The sequence below is a fragment of the Heliconius melpomene genome, chromosome 17 (assembly GCF_056956725.1).
Source record: "Heliconius melpomene rosina isolate 202511_hmr_F chromosome 17, ASM5695672v1, whole genome shotgun sequence".
NCBI classification, from domain to species: Eukaryota; Metazoa; Arthropoda; class Insecta; order Lepidoptera; family Nymphalidae; genus Heliconius; species Heliconius melpomene.
In genome coordinates, this window is record NC_140405.1 from 7,975,721 (window position 1) to 7,994,222 (window position 18,502).

Consider the following 18,502-nt stretch of genomic DNA (forward strand, 5'->3'; position numbering starts at 1 on the left):
TTAATAAAATGTCTGCAATGTCTGTGCACTGGAAGCTGGATATAATCCGTATCGATCAAGTTTAATTTTAGTTCCGTGTCTAACTGCCTACTGTGAAGTTTTGTGCGGACTAACTGTAACTAGGATAGTTTATATCTATTGGAATTTCTCTTGTTATAATTTAGTTTTAATGGAGACACTAGTTTTAATTTTTTTTATGGAGAATAAAATGATAAAACAATCAATTCTCTTTTCTTTTCTAATTTTAATTTAGGAAATATTCTTTCAGATTTTCTTTTATTTTCATAATTTTGTGGAAAAGTATAATTTTCTGATTTCTGTCCATTTAAAAATTATGCTTTATCTATATAGAATTTTAGCCATTGTGTCAACTAGTATTATGTTAATTAATGTTAAATGTGTACCATAGATTATATAAAACCATAATGTACTTAAAACCTATTTATATTTGAAATATAGGATATAAATATAGTTAGAGTTGGTTGAAATAACTAGTTTAATAAGTTACCGAAACGCGCAGACTCAGTTGCCTTAAGTCTTAAAGTTGCTTTGCACTTGACTACTCGGCTGTACATGCTCTACTATAGAGTCAAATTATATATATAATAAAACTTTGAATGTGAACCTATTAATTATCTGCAAAAAGGCTATTAATTATTATTATATTATTTCCTAAAATTTATCCATTTATTATCTGTATATTGTTTTTATTAATGTGTTTTTGAATGCAGTTCTTAAGAATAATTATGTTAAAATATTAATTTATTACTATAAATAGTAACCTATGAAAAAAAATAATTAATTTTCTTTGAGTGTTCATCTTTATGCTATAACTTTTCACTTTTGTTAGGGTTCTTAGAACTATAACAACTAACCTGAGTTAGATTATACTCATATTTACCACGTATATTTTCCTTAAAAAAATAAATGTACAACAAACAAGAAGTTCCTTAAAATCATATATAGGAAGGTAAATTCTTCGACATGTCAATTCTAGTTTTAGCGAGCCTTTACATTATTGATATATTCTCAGTTTGATTAAACAAATCCTATGTGCCTTATACACCCAACATCTATTAACAAGGAAGTTTCTGTCCACACATGTTGCAAATAAAACAGATGCTTGAAACTGTGAATTTCTTATACAATAAATAAATACTAAACAGACACTAAAACGACGACACTAACATAAACCAGATCTAGTGTCCACATTTATCTTTATTTTGCCGTTTCACTTAGCGTCTTGGAACTTGCATCTTAATCAATAATAAGTACCTTTCAGAAACATAAGATGCGGGTGAAATGACAAATTGATGTCCATATGACGGGTGGTTTTATTCCAAGTGTTTAAAGTGGCATTGAGTGATAGAAGAATCATGATATGGCAACAGCAGTCAAGCTTTATGACGCTATGTTATAGAAGGTTTTTTTTCTTATCATGTTCCTAGTTGAATGTCGGACTATTCCATCGATTTTTAAGGCTTAGGTCTTTGATAATAAATGTATTGATTGTTTTTTTAATAATAAAATATCATTTTGATTTAGTTTAGTTTAGATTTTGTTTAGTTATTTATAAAATCAATTATTAACTTGAGGCCAGACGTAGCTCTCACTCTAGGTTCCCTCTGCCTACCCTGCGGAGTGCGTGATACAGCGAGAAGCGTCATCGACAGCACATCTAATCTCAGACATAATTCCACTAAGCTAAAACAGCCTCATATTCTATTCGGGGAGGATATATAAATTTACATATAATATACGTATTTCCCGGTTTAGCGACAACCAAACAACAAAGTTAGACGTTGATTTCCGCCACTCATCACGTAATACCTTTAAATGGACGTAAAGTAAAGAAAGGAGTAACTCAAATAGCTTAAATTTTTCTCTTTGCTAAATTGAGGTATTAAGCAAATATTTTATTATTTAATTAATTTTTACTCTAAAATAAAATATTACTTTGAGGCTACCGTGGCACAGATGCACAGGCATTGTCGTTGTCGATTCCTACTCAGGGAATAATATTTTAACTTCCTCGTTCTAGTGACTGAGAATGACTTGAAAATTCGACGGCAAGTGGATAACGGAAGTGTTGGAAAGTGTCTTAATGGGAACAGAATGTGTTACTGTAATTTTTCCGAAATTGGTTTTTTTATCTACTAATATTTCAATTTTTACCTTACCACCTTCATTTGAATACGAATAGAAGGTAGAGTGAGGCCAACTAAAACGAGAAATCCATTATCTCACCCACCCTATCTAATCAGACCATCTTAACAAACGTACTCATATGCTAATATTGAATATCTCACAACAACACACCTAGATAACATTTAGTTAATATTTTCTAATGACTTTTGTTCTAGGAAAAGCCGCTTTCATGTCCTTTTAGACTGACTGTTGCGTTAACAGACAAATTAATCGTTAAGTTAACATGTTAAACTAATCTAGAGAATAATCCCTGGTGGCGAGTTAAGCTTACAAAATCTAGTAGCTCTATGGAGATTTTAAGCTCGTGGCGCCGTTTACCATATATGGTTGTAAAAAAGATTTTACTGCTTCATTTTATAAAGCGAGTGTTATGCTATATTTGTTCATTTGTTATACCGACGCAAGTATTGGCACAAATATAAAAATAGATATTTTCCTGTAAATAAAAATAGATGTGTTCCTGTGTATAGAGGAAGATAAAATATGTATCTATTTAATATATATTGAAGAAATACGATTTTTAACCAAAATAAATATAATATGTTCAATTATTAGTATTTGTGCGCAGCTTTGAGACTTAACACGGGCATCTCTGAAAAGTGGGAAACAGAACAGTAAAAACCAGTTTTTTAATTTTTTGATTTTATTTTAAGATATGGCTCTGAATCTGAGAGCAGAACTTTGCTCTACCATTAGTCTAATAAAGGCAAAGCCTACCAAATACAATTGATCCTTGTTCTCATACTTTTACTGTCTTACAACAAACAATACAATACAATATACATTATTGCACATAAAACTTACATAAATTAAAGATAATTCTTTATATTAAATTTAATAAATATTTATATTTCATATACATACCTACAACCTAAACTTATAATATTTTTCAATTCGCGTATTCCACAGCTCAGGTGTCACACAATGACATGAAAACATTAACGTTAATTAAAGAGGGTGACTAATTATTTACTCGTGAAATTTTTTGCTCTCGACACCTAACAGCCACATGCCGCGTGAAGTTAACTCGTTTAAACTCTTAGTCTAAGTGCTTAAGTGGAAATGTGCTTTAATTCCTTGTATATAACGTAACGTAAATGTACTTCATGCCAATATTTTTTAAAAAGGTAGAAAATAATGAAATAAATAGGTTTTTTCAGTTTTACCCTTTTTTGTACATACGTCATGGTAGGTAGGTTAAGACACTGATACTCTACTTTACTCTCTCAACGTTGAGATCGATCTTGATATGCCGTTTTAATAATCTGTTATGAAAATGGCATCTCAAGTTGGGACTCGTCTCGTATTCCAGAATAAAGAAACGACAATAGTAATATAAGATTTTCCATCATTCAACCATTACCCCTCCTGCAGTTACAATTAACTAAAACATTATAACTTTTGAAAAAATATATTTATAAAATGCAATAAGATTTCACGATATGTCTACTTTTGTTCACATTATCATAATGCTTAGATAAGCTTATATTTATATAAAATTCAAAACTTTTATACGTAAAAAGGATAAATCGCTCCAAAGCTTCCATAGAATGTTTAATTACAGCAAAGCTGTGTAATCTGCCTGTGTGCTGATAACTCTCGTGAGCTTTGGGAATTTCAAACAAAATATAGAGAGCCAGCGACTGGACAGTTGCGACCGGGTATCTTTAATAAAGATTAAAAGGCACTAGATAGGAAAACTAAATATGGATATTAATATAATTATACTTTGCTATAGTATTTCCGTAGTAAAATACATTTTGTTATCAGCGATACATTTTCCTAATAAACTTTTTGCTTATTTATTATTTTATTAATTATCCCACCATTTTAGGCCGTCATGAATCAATAAGCTCTAGAACTCAAGAATTTGGTGGAAAGTGAAGAACGGAAGTGTTTTAATGGGGAACAGAGTGTCTTGACTCTAGGTCCCCAGGTTCTGTCTGCCTAGACTACTATGTACGGGATACAATGTGAAGCTAAAAAATTCTATTTTTATGATTAAATTATATTTTTATAGCACCAGCAGCTATATTATAATAATTCAATAATTTTTTTTGTTTCATAATATCAAACAGTTAAAAAAATAATTTTAAAACACTGTTCAGGATAAGTGGCTGAATAGTTTCAGTAAGTTGCTTTAAAATGTTAACCTCAATTACATTCCTGAATGTTTACCAGATATTCTGGATCCGTTCCAACTTTCACTCCTACCTCATTATAGTAGTAGTGTTAATGAAATGTCTCTGTTAGAGGGCACTTCACTCAGTACCTTTTAATTCTGTCTCTTTATTGCTTGCTTCGTTAACGCTGAGAGGTTATTTGGCTGAGAGAAAGCAAAAGTCCACGCCATTGTTCAAAAAAGAGGACTAAAAAATCAATGGTGGATTCATCTATTGATTTTTTATGCCATTTTCGTAAAACCATCAATGTTTTGTTGAATTGCAGCATTTTTCTGTACAAGTTCTTATATTTATCAATTCTACTCATAATTCTTTTAATGTCATTTTAAGAGATGTCCAGGTTTTCCATTTGACAATGAACAGCTTTTTATAGAAAAAAAAATTTAATATAATGATTAATGTAAAAAGATCTAAAATTGAAAAAAATAACGTCCCGTGGTGAATGATGACGAGTCCGCTGCTACTATAAAGTTGGAATCATTGAATGAATTTTTTTGTTGACTTTATTGAATACAGTCTCGATCCGAGCGACGGATTCTTTTGTATGGTAAACTATAATTCACTTTTACCTCATATGCGAGCAATAATATATTGTAAAGCAGCGTGTAGTATTTAATACTGGTATACTTTATGATGTTAGTGTTTAACGAACCTCCTCATTTAATACAAATGGTAAGTTTTATTGAAATAAAGTTTTTACTTTTATTTTTATCGTATTTTTAAACAACTGTCACATTCTTCAACTTCACGATGAATCCTGCACACTGCAGAGATACTCCGTTCCCCACTTTCCACCGAATTCTGGAGGCATTGCGTGTTGAGTGGCGGAACTCAACGCCACACTTTTCCTCGACACCACAGCGAAAAAAATGACAATATTAAATATTTTGTTTCCTCTAGTGGGAATCTAACCCACAACCTGCCACGTTTACAGTCACACGTTTGTGCCGCTGCGCCACGACTGGCCTCAAATTCTTCATCCTTAATAAAAGGCATATAACCTAGAAACAAATCTCTTTATTCATATATTTTTATAAATTCTTTAGTAACTAGAATTGTAAACCAAGTAGTAAATCATGGTTGAACTATATAATATAAGTCACTATATTGACTTTTCTTATATTATTTGACTATAAAAGCTTCACCCCCAACAATATGGAAATACAAATGGAAAACATTAAATCATATAGCCTAGATGCCCTCAAATATTATATGAAAATCTAGATCACAAAGAACGAAGTTTTTCTTTCGGTCTGATAGTCATTGCCAACAGAAATATTCAGCTGCCGTCAACAAAAGCTTGTTTCCAATGGTCAACTTATTGTTCAACACGGGGACGCACAATGGATGACATCACGGATCACCCGTCTCCCAACAACAATACTATTTTGGTTTTGTAATAAGTTTTTGAGCCGATCACAGGTTTTAGGTAATAAAATGTTTGTACAGTTTTAAATAACCTATATAGTTTTTTTTAGCTTCACGAATTGTTTGAAATTCAGGCGGAAAGAGAAAAATGGAGAATTTTAACACTAGGTATATACCTAATTGATAACTTTTCATGATAAACATGACGCAGACTGTTTGCATTTTCGCTGTTTTTGTTGTAGACGAATTATTTATAAAAAACTGACATTTTAATGTTAATATTGTATATACTGAACTGGTTGTTTATAATCTAGAGAGAGCTTATCTTTTATTTTCTAATTAAAAGGGAATTAAATATTAAATGAATAAATTTTATTAAATTTTAAGAATAGTTTCAAGGCTTTTATAATTGTTCTCAGCGAAATTTGTCCTTCATTTAAATTATAAAGCTTCAATATTTAATTCAGTATTTAATTAAATAAACAAACACATATTATATAATTTTATATATATGAAGTTGATTCTTACATGTATTCTATAAACGTGGACTTTATCCTTCTTTCTATTGGTCTATTTCTTTCGTGTATTTCCATACAACGTGACAAAGGCAAAATAAACTGTGCTCATCTAGCACGCTTCAAACACAACAAATGATGAACTGAACTGAACTGATAATTCTTCACAGGCCTAAACTGTATGTAACGGATTTACTTTTAAACGTAAAAGCTGCTCTACAATTTCGATATTAAACCCGAGTTTACAAAGCTTCTTTTTTTCTTCTTTTTGCTTAGATTTGTCGTTTATTCGGAAACTAGTAATTCGTCCATGCGTGTGACATTTTTGGTGAATGTGACATTCTCTATATAGTGTGGGCCGATACCGTTTTATTTTGACAAACGGACTAGAACACTCTTTTGTTGTGTCTAAAGCAATATATCAACATAGATGGGACAATTTAAAAAAGACTATATTTTTTTTATATATGAGAATAACTTTTCTATACAATAACAAGCATAATATATTTTTATAACCGCCTACTATGTAAATATGTACAAAGGTATAACTTTTAAATAGTTTTGTAAAACAAGATTAATCTAAAAGAGGCTCATTGCAGATACTTTTCTTTTATTTTTTTCAGATTTAAGCTGTATCGGAACCTAGTGTTGGGACACTTTGTTTCCATTAAAACACTTTCGCTCCAAATGCTCGAGGCATTGCACGTAGAGTAACAGAACTTAACGCCGCGCTTTGCCAACTAGCCTCAAATTTTAATTTATTAGTCTTATTACAGCGTGAAGCTAAAAGAAACTGCACACATGTGCGCGCAATTTTCTTACGAATTTTGTCCCGAATTTCTCGCAATTGAACTATGTAGTTCAATTGTATTTTAATCTCAGTATTAAATAACAAACACACACAACGCAACCGTCAATCAACCAGCCACCGAAACTCCACGTGCTTTTTGAGGCTCAGGTGTCATAGATTACCACCACCATTTTTTTGGATGCAAGCCCAAGTTTTTGAACAAAACGCATTGATATTACAAGTTTACTACAAAATACTTATATAATACATTAAAAAAAAACTCCTAAACAAATGTCAATATAATCGAAACAATTACCAAAATCGTTTCACAAGGTGAAGATTTATCACCTCATCAATAGAATTTCAATTCTCAAGACCACCCGCTTCCTTACTAACGATGTCGTTAGAAACAATACTGGTGTTACAATGCAAGAGTAACGACCTTCATAGCAGACCATTGATAGCGACTCTGGCTAAACAGCCAAAAACAAAAGGCATATATAAATCACGAACCCGCACCCCACGCGTCCCGACGCAAATACAATTGACAGTTTGAAAAATTAAAATCAATTAATAATGTACCTTATTAGGTGGACATAGAATTTGTTATTGACAGGTAAACTTTACATAGTTCTATTGTCAGTTATTCTCGAAAATGCGTTAAGTATTATATAGGTGGACTGGAGCAATAGAAATTACTGCGGAGGAAGGACGACAAAATATTTTTACCACTACGCGTGGCGAATTGATTATTTGGAAGCAGCGGGTACCCGTATTCAAAGTTTTGCGATGCTAATGTCGCTTTATTCTGTTAAAGGAAGCCTTTGGAGAACACAAAACAATATATTTATTACATTTATTTAGAGAGAAACCGAGTGTCTTAACACTAGGTTAATTCCGCCTACCCTGCTATGTGTTAGATACAGTGTGAAGCTGCTTTTAATTTTGCAGTTCTAATTGTATCGATTTTACGTTAGGTACTAATATCGTAGTTATGTATAGAAAAGTTAAAAAATCAGCTATAATACGCTTAGATACGCACCCAACCAGAGAGAATCTAGTGATAAGAGATTCCGGTCTATCCGTTACCATCGACTTTTTCGAGGTATTGCTCGTTGATTGGTGGAACTTAACGCCGGACGAAGAAATGAAAATATCAATATCCTATATCTTATAAAACAAAGTCGCTTTTCGTGTCTGTCTGTTGTTTCTAACTCTTCTTCTTCTAAACCACCCAACGGATTTTGATGCGGTCTTCAACATTAAGTCGAGTGTTTTTCGTAGAAGGTTTATATATAGTTTATTATTTGTACATTCTTATGTAAATTAACATAAATACGATAAATGTATATAAAGTCCTACCAGTTGAGACACTTTCGCGCATGCGCTGCTCTAATGGTAAGTACTACATGAAAAAAATGTACTGGAGTATTGTTCCTCTTAATAAGATCTACAAAAAAGTTCGCGACAGCATATTCGTATCTTTTAAGAATAACGTGTAGTGATCATTTTTCTGTCTAAAAATAATAATTTCAATATATTTTTTATTTTGAGGGATATTTTTCCATAATAGTATTAATCCTTATCCTTTAAAATACTTTATTAATTTTCTACGTTAAACTAAGATAAAATTTGCTTTTTACAATATTTCGAAATTGCGAATAGTTTTACAGAAAAACGCATTTAATTTTTGACACATCCCGCCGTTGACACATCAGCCGTATGTTACTCAAGTTTCACTTATCCTTTACACTCAGCATATAAATAAGTATATGGCCAACGGCCATTTAATGTAGACCAAAGTTGCCTTTATTTTTTTTCATTTTAATAAATACTTTAGAAGTTGTTACAATATCAAAAAATCCTTGCTGCGAAACGGCTCGCCACTCGCCATGCGTCCGCCGCGCCCGCCTGCCTTACACGCATCGGTGGTTCAGTGGTAGAATGCTCGCGTGCCACGCGGGCGGCCCGGTTTCGATTCCCGGCCCATGCAATCTATTTAATTTTCCTCACAGGCAGCCACGTCGTGCTTGCTTTTCACCAGGGACAGAATACCCCCTTCAGCATTAACCACAAGCTCGAAAAAAAAAAACCCGCCTGCCTCTATAGCAACGAAGATTTAGATGCGCTTGCACGTATTGGATAATTGGAGTTGAATGTATTATTTCAGCGCGATATATTTGGTTTCACATTTTTTGTAGTAGTTATTAGTAGGTAGGTTTTTGTTTATAATTTCTTCCGTTTAAAAATAGTCAATTAACTATCTAAAAATAGTCATTTAAATATATTTTAATAAGTACTTGAAAAGATTAGTAGCACAGATTTAAAATTACGGTACCTACAAAAAATCCTTGCTGTGTAAAACAATAGGAAAATCCTTATTGAAACTACAAAAATGCGGGTTGCATTAGGGTTTAATTAATTTTCACATTATCTTAAGTGCTTTGCAAACATACATTACATGAATAATCCAGTAGTTAAAGCGGGCGAAGCCGCAGGAGGGTCGCTAGTATAAATAATAAACCATTTCTTTAAGAGGGGATGGAATCCTTAATTTACTCGCTCTAGCAAAATAAAGCGCGGCCTACTTACTACCTTACAGCTACCAAATTTCCTGGAATCAAGCGTAAAGCGGAAAACGGAATATTTTGGCACTAAATTCCCTTTGGCTTCTCTATGCAATATGAATGATGAAGCTTAAAACCTAAGCAGTAACCACAAACAACCAATTCTAAACAGCTGCAGTACAGACAGGGAAAGTTCACACCCCCTGGACAATTTACCGGGGACTCTAATCTAATTGCCGCTTTCACGTTCAGTTGTCGCCTTGACCTTCCTAAATGCATTTTGCATGTTATCAATTATCAGCTTTGGTATCGTTAGCAGTTTATATCAAAATTTGCCTTGTGACTTCCTCTGCCGAGTTTAAAGTTATTTATTTTTAATTGAGTCTAACTGAGATATCGATATATTTACATAAACATACAGAAGCTTTATAGAACTTATTTTAATTTTTTTTTTTATTTTTTAACAATATATTATCTATAGAAGAGCCTAAATTTGATAAATAAAACATAACTATACCTAATCTAATGAACTGTTTTGTGTAATATGAAAGATCTCAAAATGTACGACTAAATAAAAAAAAATACACAATGTTTTTAAGAAAAAACAACTAGCTTCCTAATTAAAAAGCCCTAAGGAATTTTCATAACTATTTTAATTATATTAAAACAAATAAATAACACAATTAAAGTATGCAAATGAAGTTGTTAAAATTAATTGAATTAACTATTTAAATTCTACAGTTGATGACATTCTACCGACACGACAATCTTTTGAACAAAAATATTTCACTTTAACACCAACTAAACCAACAAACTTACAAATAAATAATTCAACATTATTATTATTACTATTTTATGTTTACATAGAGAAATATTGAAGAAAATTTAGAATGGATATACAAAGAACCAATTTTTTTTATATATATATTGACCTTTTAAACTTAAACATAATAGTTAAATATAAAATTAAAAGATTTTAACATTAAATTTAAATTAACGCTTATATTCTTTTTAGAGAATACTATAATCTTTCTAAACAGCCACAGTACAGACAGTGAAAGTTCACACTCCCAGGACAATTTACTGGGAGCTCTAATCTAAGGCCGTCCTGGTGCAAAGGCTTAAACATGTAATTGTAAACGCGACGGTTACGGGTTCGATTCTCACTTGTCGAAATAAATTAAATTAAAATATTTTCTTCACTTTGGTAACAAAACAAAAGTGCAGCCTTGAGTTCCATCGTAAATTCGGCGAAAAATGAAGTGTCTCAACACTAAGTTCCGTCTTTCCTGTTAAATGCGGGATACAGCGTGAAATGGAAAATATCTTTTGTTAACAATAAAATAAAAAAAGAAATTTGCAGCATGACTCATACGAATAATGAAATAAGACATCCCATTTCGACTATTCTTCATACTCATAGCTGTCTTAATTACAATGTGTGGCAAACAAACATCTGTCAGTAAATCTGTCGACAGGGCTTCGTGTGTAAACGTGAGAGTAATAGTTACTTCGTAATCTTCAGAATATAGGAAATTTTGATATCGCGTGAGGCTCTGTCAGATACTGGCACGCGATCATCCCTTACCGAGGAAAAGCGGGCTGATAATTTAGTGGCATGCTTCCTTAATAGACTTCGGTGGAGCCGACCTGGTCTATTTGTTCTGTAGAATAGTGTTCTGTTTATTGAGGTTTTGGCTAACCGCTGGATAGCTAGAATTTGTTTTGTGCTTGTAGTCCAAGTGGTAAAGAAAAAATTTCGGCAATGTCTATGGTAAATGTTAATATAATTTACCATCCATTACGTTACATTATGTGCAGTAAATTATATTTGGTATGTAATTTATATACTTTTTAAACTAATTAATTGATAATTAAAAACTCCCAACACAAAAAACTCAAAATTGGTTCATCTCTTTGAGAGCTACGATGCCATAAACAGACATATAGAGACAGACCCATACATATCCCCATACACAGACATGTTTTACTTATATAACAAAGACTCTCTATTTTCTTTGGAGCTAAATAAATAACATTTTCAAGTATTCTTTGATAAGAAAGAAAAATCGTTACTATTTTTATGAAAAAAATAATAAATATGTAAATTAATAAAAAGTAATAGTTTGGCAAAAACTCTGTCGTGCAAATTTAGTATGCAATGTTATTATGATTTCGTTTCAAACTTCAATACAATATTTAATATCAAAATTAATGGGACTCTATCACGCTGGGTCATAAACAAAAACAAGTTTTAATTGAAATGGCGAAGGAATTATTAATGAGACAAAGTTAATATAATGTAAAACATGTACTTAAAATAATGTATGGATATTTTATTTTTACTAGTAAACTTGTAGCTTTACATAAGAGATATGAAATTTACGATTTAAATAAGCTTTTATATATTCTTTTTATTATAATAATTCAAGCCAGTCATGGTGCAAAACTCCAAGCTTGCGACTGTAAACGCTATAGTTTGTGGATTCTATTCCCACTCGAGGAAAGGAAATATTTAATATTTTTCTTTTCTTGTTCTGGTAATGATGCAAATGGCAGAGTTGAGTTTCGCCACTTACAAAGACAAAGTGACAAAAGTGAACGCAGTGTCTTAGGTTGCCAGGTTCCTTCTGCCTTCCCTGAAACTCTAGAGAGATAAATGTAATTCTTCCTAGATATTAGAGGGAGTTTTTTTTTTGATAAATTGATATCTGCCTTATATCTGCTTGTGTATAACTCTTCCATTACTTGCCTGACAACACATAGTCAGAAATACGCTGCGTAAAACGCTTAAAATTGGCATGTAGGTTCCTTGGGGAATGTGTCCGGGAGTGCTAAGAGGTATCTTAAAATTCCTATGGGAACGGAGACGAACAGAACTTAACGTTTATTGTTCACGCAAACTAAGAAGAAATGAAGTTGTTAACTCTCACAACTACGTTTAATACAAAATAAGGCTTCTTGATTTAATAACGCAATTGATCTAAATAAATAACTAAAATTTTTGGTATTAAATTGGACTCGAACAAATTTAAATAAAATTCAATTAAAACCATGTAGCTAGTTTTTGGAAATTTATTTACTATAAAGATGTATTAACATGGTATTTAATAACCTATCAACTAATATGATACATTCATTTTAGCAATATGATAGTCTTGTAGCCTTTTTTAATGAATCAATATTTAACAAAATTAAAAGATTTTCTTAGTTCACAGAAAATTCTGAGGCACTATTTTATTTAAATGCTAAGGTTAATATTTACTTAAAATGCAGCTAATTTATTAAAAGACCGTCAAAGGGTCTGTGCTATAATATTTTCCTTTTACTAATAACACTTATTTTTGATGAAACGACTCCGATTTTTTGCTTTGGAAAAATGAACCCTATATATTAGACATAAAGAATTATCTTGTGAGCCACTTTTGTGGATTCCACAGTTACTTCAAGTTGAGTAGGTCTATTTCTTTCACCGCCCATAATAATGTTTGGCGATTTATCAAAATAGCAATTTCGTAATAGATACGCTTTCTTGACATCAGATAAAATTGTATAAATTGTTAGTATTGTTTCTATGGGATTGGACCTTTGCTCCGGTTATAGAACAATGCGTACACCATGGACGCTTAGTCGTGATATAAAGCTTGATAAATGACGTTAAATTTTACTTTCATGTTGCCTCGTCGATTGAACTGTCACACTTTCTTAATGAATTAAGTAGACAGAGCACTTAGCATTGAAATGTAAATAGAAGTTTATTGGTTGATATAGTTGAGAAATTAAAAATATTTGTTTTATTGCATCTTCTGCTTTATATTGATTGGGAGATAGAGAGAAAGGCATTTTTGAGCATATTGCGATAACGAAACCTAGGGGCGTTATTTGGCAGACTAAAGAAACATACTAATTTTCTCAGTTTTCTTTTTTAAACGTCACTATTGCATACAATAATAAGCCTGTCCTCAAGTATTACATAATTATATACAGTTGGCAAAACCAATACATACCTACCAATTTATCCCTAGATTGCTTACTCCAAGATAATTATAGTGTTAAAAATCTTTATTTTTCATATATTAAACGTATTACATTAACCAAAACGTATTTATTTATAATCATACCTTTTGTTATGTTTCTTTATAGTATTCGCTTCTATCTCTTTTATCAGTTTGCTTGTAATGCTATACAAAAATAAATTTACTATAATCAATTTAAAAATGAACTTTATTTTCTTTATACATAAAGTTCACAATTGTAAGAATTATGTTTTTAAAATTTGTATTGCCCAATACTTTTTGTTCAATAGGAAATCTTTAGAGTACAATGGATTTAAATGACTCTATTCCTGACGTCTTTGTTTGTATTGTTCGATGTCCAACGCGTTGGTGTAATTTATATGCTTTTTTTTTATTTCCCGTGTTTTCTGTTTGGACAAGTGGTTAGTATTTTTCAAAAAGAACTTCTTTTTGTACTAATAAATATCGAATACAAATAAGAAGATAATCGAAAAAACAACAAGAGTGGAAAACGGAAGTATCTTATTGACGGAGTATCTTAGCATTAGGTTCCCAGGTTCCCTCTGCCTACCCTACTATGTGCGGGATATAGTATGAAGCTAAAAAACTAGGATTTTGTTGTAAAAGTCTGCACTTATTTAACATTAGAATCGTACAAATTGCTTATAATACCTTAACAGCACACCTAAGATAACTTTAACATTAGATTAGATTGGAACTATCAATTTAATTTTTTTATATGTGACAATGCATTGACGTAAGAAGCTAATTCATTCTCCCTAGTGGAAATATTTTTTTAATGTATTTGTACCTTCCATAATTTGTATCCCACATTCATCAGAGTAGGCAAAGGGTCTAAAGATACTCGGTTTCCCATTTTCCGTTGATTTCTGGAGGCGCCTTCGTGTTGAGTGCACCACTCTATCCCAACCTGCGCTACTACTGGCCCCAAACTCTTTCAAAAACTATATTTATATGACACGCTCTAAGAAGAAGCAGCATTTTTATGTGAAAAGAAGAAGACAATAGAAATTCAATATAATCTTAAATACTAAGGCATGAATTACTGAGTTTGGAATTCCATGAAATAACGATGATAAAGAAAAATAGGTTTTACAGAAAAGTATTCAAGGAAGATTTAAAAAATACTTTATATAGCATAAATAAATAAATACACTATTTTTTTACAATTAAGCTTATTATTGAATTAAGCTTTTTCTAACTAAATCTAAGCTAAGTACTACCACATGTCATAGGTACGAATACATACCTATGACATGTGCCTACATCTATATACTGTTTTATTATATGAGACAAAAAATATAACTGAATTAATATATTAATATATTTCGTACCTGTTCCTGATACTATTTTTATCTGTGATATCTATTTTTTTAACATCAATAACTTTCTTTTGATTATAATAAAGATTGTTAAATATCTTTTTATATTGACATGTGAAATATTACAATGAGAAATTTTATTTTCAATACGTGGACTGACTCATATAAAAGTTTGCCATTTCAAAGTTGGGCTTCAGCTTTACCAGCACTGACAGCTTTCATAATAAATGTGAAAGTTTGAATGGGTAGTTGAAAGGTGAACCATCGAGGCTATCGAAATAAAAATAGTTTTATAACTGAATACGGATTCTGAATGTATAATTTTTTCTCCCAATTTTCTTTTTCAATTTACATATTATATATGTATGTGATATATACGAATTGTTCTACTCCACTATTACCTGAATTAGATTACATTTCCTGTAAAATGTGAACTATTTTATTAACTTTTATAGTCATCCTTATATGTAATATGTGAAAAGGCAAATAATATGCATAATATATCACTGTTCTTAAGGGAGCTTAAAGAAAAAAAAATCTTATTCGAATAATCCCAGTCGAAAAACAATCCAACAAGAATAATTAATTTCAATCTCACATTACATAATATAAAAAATTAAATTTGCAAAATAGAACCATACCAAAAACTCGCAAAACATTCACCTACCTCAAAACTCCCGTACGTACAAACAAGTCCAATCACCGAGTCATTTACACAATGCACAGCACAATGAAAACTTCTAACATTCGTACGTAGCGCGTTGGGCGGAAGTGGTTCCGTGCACCCTCCCCGGGACCGGCAGCCTTACTGAGGGGAGGGCACAGACTATGACCAGACGCGCGCATCCTACCTTAAACATAAGCTATATGCGTGGGCCCAATAGGCAGGTAAGAAATGTTTCACATTGCTACGCTACCCAGAATGTCATTTTACATGGAAAAGCGGTTAATAGAAAATCTTGTGAGATTTGCCGTGGTGTTACAGGGGCATAAGCGTGTGATTGTAACTCGACAGTTGTGAGGTCAATTCGGCGAAAAGTGAGCAACAGATTTGAGACAGAGTGTCTTAACACTGGGAACGTAGTGTTTAGATCTAAGAATCCGGCCACCCTGCTATATGCGGGAAACAGCGTGAAGCTGAAAAAATATATGATATTTATTAACTTGTTCAGCCTTACATGTAGAAGTAGTAGAAGAAGGAGGAGAAAGAAGTAGAAGTTGTTTAAGATTAAGCAGTGAGGACGTACAGACCTTCTATTTCTAATAAAAAAATGTAAAACTATTTGTGTTTTTTTGTCAATGTAACATCAAATAAATTTATTATATAAACATATCTCAACATTATACGATATTCGCCAAATGTGTCTGGTCATTAATAAGAAAATCCTAATTGGCCAGAAAAACAATGAAGCCCATAAGGAAGATGTTCTATTTGCTTTCTTTTCATCGAAAAAAATGGGAACCTTGTCAGCTCAGCTAATATATTTACAGAGTAAGGAAAAATTACCAACAATAAAAAGTAGAGACTCGCAAAATTAACGATGTATGAGTTGACAGCGCAGAAAGCTTATCTCCATGTTTTTAATGGGAAAGAAAGTTACAACGGTTTCCCTTTTTACGGGAGAGCATTAACTGTGTTTTCTTTTAATGAAACGTTCTCTACATTTTGTTTGTACACATTTTTATGAAATGGTTTCCTTTTTCATAATCTTGGAGGAAGATGGGTAATTATTTTGTTTGACTGAACGTACTAACGGTATCAATGTAATGAGGCAGACTAGAACGATAAAATACTATTTAAGGAGGAAAAGTTACTAAAACTTTGATATAGCCTATCTTTAATTATTAACACTCTAATACTTATTTAGAAACCATGACTTGAACCCGCGCCTCCTGGAAACCGTCCAGACATGACTACTAAGCCATAGGTTCTCATCAAGCTATGTCAAAATTCTTATACGCTTGTTACAACTTATTTATGTTGTTAACATAACGACTGGCAACCTGCGCCACGACTGGCCTCAAATAACATATTTCAATTTAACCACGAGGACAAAGCATGATGTAAAAACTAGTATATAATAAACAAGCTTCCTTACAGTCCGTGTACGTATTTATTATGTAAAGAATGAAAGGAATATCTTGTAAATGCAGTGAATATAATGGAAATGCATGAGTTTGTTTTTCTTACTCTCGCTTGAATTTAATTGGCTCTTGCTTCGCATTAGACTAAATAACATTAGTATTCTAGATGCATGTCAGTACTACTAGTGCTTCTGTGAGTATAAAATATTTTATTGTAGTGTAAAGAATATAATATATGTACAATTGTACATAAATAATATGATATTAAGTAAAACCCGGATGTTTACCGCACTTTTCAAAAAAGGAATATTTTTTTCAGCTTTATGTTGTATCCCGCATTTAGCAGGGTAGGCAGAGGGAACCTAGTGTTAAGTGTTAATTTCTAATTTCATCATAAGAAAATTCTATTTTTTTTTATACTTTCTTATAAATTTAAAATAATACAGGAAAAGCAGGAACTACAACTTACCTTTGCCTTATATTTGTTGTATGCATCACAAATTAGCCACAAATTTAACTAACAAATTTTTAATAAGCTACTCGTTTATATATTTTAACTTTGGTCTGAAGGGATTAGGTTTTCAAACTCGAAATATATAATTAATTAAGTATGTACTCAGAGAAGGGAAAGATTTAAGCGGGAAGTTCCAACGAGCAGCCATTGACGTGCCGTAATCCCTCAGCGAGTTGGCAAAGTGTATGGACCGTGAAAAATCTGTATTAACATTGTTATTCTGTAATGCCTGCGTTTCAGTTTTCATGATAAAAAATGACATGGCCAAATACCTGGAGGATAAATTGATTTATTTTGAATGCTGTTTTTTTAACTACTTCTCTAGTAGATGACCAGAAACAACGAAGCAAATATACGGTTTAAAAGTTTAACTATTATTTAATAGCTTAAAATGAATAATATAATTTTTTTATAAATATAAATAGCAACAGAAATGGTAGATTATTAAAATTATTTGTTAACCACATGTCATTTATTGTGTAGATTTTTATCAATAAAATTATACAAAATGAATCAATTTATGAAAATACCACAAACATTAGCAATTAAAATTTCGACCCCCCTCTGTAAGTTTCAAACGCCGTATATAGCGGAAGGTAAAAATTTGAAACAAATTGCGTTGAAACGTAATAGAGGCCCTACTCGTGAAAAGTTGCCATCCGATTACGACGCAAATTCAATATTTAAGATTGATTTGGGCAGATGGCAGGGTTCGTTTTGGAGGGAACAAGGGAGCCTTCGTCGTCACCTTTATTTTGAAAAATTGGATATGTACTTTCAGCACTCATATTCAGTTTTATTTAGCTTATCTTGATATATTTTTTACAATGCATTCAGAAGATTCATATAAATTTTAATTTTAATAGCTTTATGCTTTGAGCAAAATGTCTATTTAAAAGTCCTAATTCTAATT

General features: G+C 31.7%; 1 protein-coding gene across 1 annotated transcript in view; it reads right to left on the bottom strand.

Annotated features, from left to right (window-relative positions):
- LOC146530122 (roundabout homolog 2-like) overlaps positions 1 to 15,784 on the bottom strand; it is a 53,634-nt gene extending 37,850 nt beyond the window's left edge. Inside the window, exon 1 of the mRNA XM_085200517.1 lies at positions 15,658 to 15,784. The gene's annotated coding sequence lies outside the window, so the exon portion shown is untranslated. The remainder of the gene's footprint in view (positions 1 to 15,657) is intronic.
- Positions 15,785 to 18,502: the final 2,718 nt, after the last annotated feature.